We start from the raw sequence: 6,057 nt of genomic DNA, 5'->3' as shown, positions 1-6,057 counted from the left end.
ATCATTTGAATCAGCTTAACTGAGATTTACAAGATGACCATAGCTTGCTTCATACCAACAATCTCCGTGGGATCGACCCTTACTCACGTAAGGTATTACTTGGACGACCCAGTTCACTTGCTGGTTAGTTGTGCGAAGTTGTGATAAAGTGTGATTCACGTTTGAGAGCCCTACTAAGTTTCTGGCGCCATTGTTGATGATCACAATTTCGTGCACCAGCTCACCCAAGGGCTATCAGAAATATGATAAATAATCCCAGCCACTAGTAATTTAGTGACTTCCTTCTGCACCACCTCCTTCATGGCTGGATTCAGCCGCCTCTGTGGTTGAACCACTGGCTTAGCGTCATCCTCTAATAGGATCTTGTGCATGTATCTGGCTGGGCTAATGCCCTTAAGATCACTGATAGACCACCCAAGAGCTGTGTTGTGTGTCCTCAGCACTTAAATTAGTGCTTCCTCTTCCTGTGGCTCTAAGGTAGAGCTTATGATTACAGGAAAAGTGTCACCTTCTCCCAGAAATGCATACTTCAGGGATGGTGGTAATGGTTTGAGCTCGGGTTTAGGAGGTTTTTCCTCTTCCTGAGGGATTTTCAGAGGTTCTATTATTCTCTCTGGTTCCTCCAGATCAGGCTGAAAATCTTTAAAGATATCCTCTAGCTCTGATTCGAGACTCTCAGTCATATTGACTTTTTCCACCAGAGAGTCGATAATATCAATGCTCATGCAGTCGTTTGAGGAGTCTGGATGCTGCATAGCTTTGACAACATTCAACTTAAACTCGTCCTCATTGACCCTCAGAGTTAATTCCCCTTTTTGGACGTCAATGAGGGTTTGTCCAGTTGCTAGGAAAGGTCTTCCTAGAATGAGGGTTGCACTCTTGTGCTCCTCCATTTCCAGCACCACAAAGTCAGTAGGAAAGGCAAATGGCCTAACCTTGACAATCATGTCTTCAATCACGCCTGATGGGTATTTAATGGAGCCATCAGCAAGTTAGAGACATATCCGGGTTGGTTTGACTTCTTTAGTCAAACCAAGCTTTTTGATAGTGGATGCAGGTATTAGGTTGATACTTGCTCCAAGATCACATAAAGCTTTCTTGGTACAAGTACCCTCTAATGTGCATGGTATCATGAAGCTTCCGGGATCTTTAAGCTTCTCTGGTAAGCTTTTAAGAATGACTACACTGCATTCTTCAGTGAGGTAAACTTTTTCAGTTTCTCTCCAATCCTTCTTATGACTTAAGATCTCTTTCATGAACTTAGCATAAGAGGGTATTTGCTCAAGTGCCTCTGCAAATGGAATCTTTATTTCAAGAGTCTTGAGATAGTCTGCAAAGCGGGCAAATCGCTTATGCTGTTCCGCTTGGCGGAGTTTCTGAGGATAAGGCATTTTGGCTTTGTATTCCTCAACCTAAGTTGCTGCAGGTTTATTTCCTACAGATGTGGTTGGAGAAGCCTTTTTAGAGGGGTTGCTATCAGCACTTGTATGTGTCTGATCCCTCACTGGCGTTTGAATGCCAGGGTTGGAAGCTGGATTGGCGTTGGACGCTAACTCCTTACCTGTTTCTGGCGTTTGAACGCCAGAACTGAGCTTCCCTTGGGTGTTTAACGCCAACTCCTTGCCTATTTCTGACATTTGAATGCCAGAACTGAGCATGGGTTGGGCGTTTAACGCCAGCTCTCCACCCTTTTCTGGCGTTTGAGCGCCAGAATTATTCCTCTCTGGGCTCTTACTGTCCTCAGAGGGATTATGTTTAGCAGTTTGTTCATTTCTTGGCTTCCTACTGCCTTGAAGTGAGGTATTTAATATTTTCCCACTTCTTAATTGAACTGCTTGGCACTCTTCTGTTATTTGTTTTGATAACTGCTGTTCTGTTTGCTTCAACTGTACTTCCATATTCATATTAGCCATTCTTGTGTCTTGTAGTATCTCCTTGAATTCGGCTAGCTGTTTTGTTAAAAAATCTAATTGCTAATTGAATTCAGTAACTTGTTTTGTCGGACTGAGTTCAGCAGTTACTATTTTAGCCTCTTCTTTCATGGAAGGTTTACTACTTAGGTACAGATGCTGATTTCTGGCAACTGTATCAATGAGCTCTTGAGCTTCTTCAATTGTCTTTCTCATGTGTATAGATCCACCAGCTGAGTGGTCCAAAGACATCTGAGCTTTCTCTGTAAGCCCATAATAAAAGATGTCTAACTGCACCCACTCTGAAAATATTTCAGAGGGGCATTTTCTTAGCATCTCTTTGTATCTCTCCCAGGCATCATAAAGGGATTCATTATCTCCTTGTTTAAAGCCTTGGATGTTCAGCCTTAGCTGTGTCATTCGTTTTGGAGGGAAATATTGATTCAGGAATTTTTCTGACAGCTGTTTCCATATCCTTATGCTAGCCTTAGGTTGGTTATTTAACCACCTCTTAGCTTGGTCTTTTACAGCAAATGGAAACAGTAATAATCTGTAGACATCCTGATCTACTTCCTTATCATGTACTGTGTCACCAATTTGTAAAAACTGTGCCAGAAACTCTGTAGGTTCTTCCTGTGAAAGACCAGAATACTGGCAACTTTGCTGCACCATGATAATGAGCTGGGGATTCAACTCAAAACTACTGACTCCGATGGAGGGTATACATATACTACTCCCATATGAAGCAGTTGTAGGGTTAGCATATGACCCCAGAGTCCTTCTGGACTGTTCATTTCCACTTAGGTCCATGATGGAGTAAGGGAGATGATGTAGATAAAAGTTTTATTTATTTTATTATATTTAAAAAAATTTGAAATAATAAAATAAAATAAAAACTAAAATAAAAATAAAAAAAGATTTGAAAATATTTTATGAGAATTTTCAAAAAAGTGAGGAGAGAGAAAGTGGTTAGGATATTTTTGAAAAAGATATGATTTTGAAAAATTTTGACCAAGTCAAATCAAGCAATTCGAAAATTATGAAAAATTAAAGGAAAAGATATTTTTTATTTTTGAATTTTGTTATGAAAGAGAAGAACACACAAAAGACACAAGACTTAAAATTTTTAGATCTAACGCTCCTTGTTTTCAAAAATTTTGGAGGGAAAACACTAAGGTACACCAAACTTAAAAATTTTAAGATCAAAACACAACGAAGACTCAAGAACAACAAGAACAAAAGAAAGAACACCAAACTTAAAATTTTTAGAAAACCAAAATAGAATTTTCGAAAACTAAAGAAAAATTAATAAGAAAACACCAAACTTAAAATTTGGCACAAGATTTAATCAAAGAAAAATTATTTTTAAAAAAGTTTTAAAAAGAAGATGCCCAATTACCAATAACACAAGCACAATGCTCTAACCAACTGAGTTAGAAATTTAACGTGTTTTAAAAAGGTATTTTTAATATATATAAAAATTTTTTGAAAATGCACAAGAAAAACAATACTTAACCCTTGTAAGTGAGAATGATGTTAATGAAGATGAACAGAAGGAGGTTAAAGATATAAAGGGATATTTCGACAATTTAACATTAAATTTAGCGGATTCAGATATTTAGATATTTTTATTAATTAGAACCTATCTTTTTTTAGAGCATTAGTTGTGATATTTTGATGACATGTCACCATGTCATGTTTTTCTATGCTTTTTCATACAAGTAATTGATAATTAGTGCTTAAATATTGCATTCTTTTATGCTTAAATTGTATATTTCCTTGATCTTTTGATTTTATAAATTTTGTAGGAAATAAGAAGAAAAAGAAGCAAAATAGCACAAATTAAGCTAAAAAGAGAAAAAAAAAGAGAAATTTTGGGCACACTTTGAAGTTGGAGCACACTTTGAAGTCTTAGGCCACGCTTTTAAAAGCGTGACCCATGACCATGAAACATTGGCCTCACATGCATTAATGCTTATGCATGCATGCATTTAAGTAAATGGCCGAATGAAATTAATGAAAGCATGCATGCATTTGCTTAATTGATATCATCATTGGCATTAAAGAATGAATGAAATGCATGCATTGTTAAAGCCAATAAAAGAATTCATTATTAAAGCAAATGGCTTTAACGTGAATGCATTGACATGAAACATTAAGCCAATAAATGCCATGGCCGATGAAAACATGCAAACTTTAATTTCTAATGCAATTAACGTTAATGCACTAAAACATTATTAAAGCCATACATTGCAAATAAGTGCTTTAATGTTAATGCATTAAGCTTTATTAAAGTAAATACAAGCATGCATGTAAGATTGCAAAATTAAAGCATGGCATCCATTATAGAAGCTTCTACGTTTGCCTCAAACGTGAGGTCAAACGTGAGTGACAGCACAGCCATCCTGAAGGAGCCAGTGTTTGCGCCAATGTTTGCCTCAAACATGAGGTCAAACGTTGGCAGAGGAATACCCTAGAGGAGGAGCTAACGTTTGCGCCAAGGTTTGCCTCAAACATGAGGTCAAACATTGGCTGATGAATTGATGCCTGGGAGGACCTCACGTTTGCGCCAACGTTTGCCTCAAACGTGAGGTCAAACGATGGCCAAAGAATGCCTTGGAGGAGATCACGTTTGAGCTCACGTTTGACCTCAAACGTGAACCCAAACGTGAGTGACAGCAAAATGGCCGTTCTGCATAATGCCTTCACGAAGACGTTTGAGTCAACGTTTGCCTCAAACGTTGACTCAAACGTAAATGCTCCAGAGTTCAAATTTCAAGCGGATTTCTTCTCAAAACCAAGGCCATCCGGATCCATCTTCAACCCAATTCCACTCCAAAGCAAGCAAAGCCCAATTGACATCACTCAAAGGCACAAGGATCAGTTAGATTAGGATTTTTTATTTTGAAATTTAATTTGTTTTCAATTTCGTTTTCATTTTGTAAAAGCCTATATAAAGGCATTGGTTTCATTTCACTAGAGGAGGTTGGCTCTAATAGAGAGCAAAAAAAGGCTGGCTCCACTAGGGAGCATTAGGAGTAGAGAGCTCTCACTTTTAGTTTTCCTCTTTTCTGTTTTGAATTTTGGATTGAGATTGAAGGAATTCTGTTTCAATTCTTGATCTGAAATTCCTTTGTGTTCTTTTTCTGCATAATTGAGAATTGGATTTACATTTCACTGCTGTTTGATTTACTTTTCTTCTGCAAGTTGATTTCTACTTTGATCAAGAAAGGAATTGAGATCTAGACCTGTTTTCTAGTATCTTTGATTCCCTGAGATCTTTGCTTATTCTTTTAGATTTTGCAATTGAGTTGAGTTACATTTCTGTCTTGTTTCTTTAAGCAATTTTCCTTCTCTGTTGAGATCTATTGCATTTTACTACTTCCTCGGATTTATTGCTCTGCATATTTCCTTGTTTAATTGTGCATCCCAAATCCTAATTCCTTTTATTCTTCTTGCAATTTAACTTTCCAGTTACTTGATCTACTGCTTTCATTTAAATTCCCTGCTCCCACTCCCTTTACATTTAATGCAATTTATATTTCTTGTCATTTAAGTTCCTGTAATTTATATTGCTTGCTCTTTAAGTTTCTGCCTATTTACATTCTGCAATTTTAATTTCCCTGCAATTTTATATTCTGCAGCATCAATTTCACCAAATCACTCAATGTTAGCTTGACTAAACTAATCACCCACTAAAGTTGCTTGATCCATCAATCCCTGTGGGATCGACCTCACTCTTGTGAGTTATTACTACTTGATGCGACCCGGTATACTTGCCGGTTGGATTTGTGTGTTGGAAATTCGTTTTCCGCAAAAACACCCATCAAGTTTTTGGCGCCGTTGCCGGGCATTGATTAGATCAACAATGATTAAGTGGGTGAGAAGTCTAGATTAAGCTTTTTTTATTTTTGTTCTCTGTTTTAAAGTGAAACCAAGGTGTTTGTGTTATTGCCTCACTAAGAAATTCTTTCTCTGTGACATGAATTTGAAATTTCATTGATGTTTACAAAATACAAATGGAGTTCAACTCATCTTATGGTCAAACAAAATTTTATGGGATATCATCCACCATCACCAATATCTAATGATGGCTGGGAATATCACCAAGAGAATACACATTCTGAGCACTCCAACTCATGGAGAT

The sequence above is a fragment of the Arachis stenosperma genome, chromosome 10, assembly GCF_014773155.1.
Source record: "Arachis stenosperma cultivar V10309 chromosome 10, arast.V10309.gnm1.PFL2, whole genome shotgun sequence".
Taxonomy (NCBI): Eukaryota; Viridiplantae; Streptophyta; class Magnoliopsida; order Fabales; family Fabaceae; genus Arachis; species Arachis stenosperma.
This window is presented reverse-complemented; position numbering follows the sequence as displayed.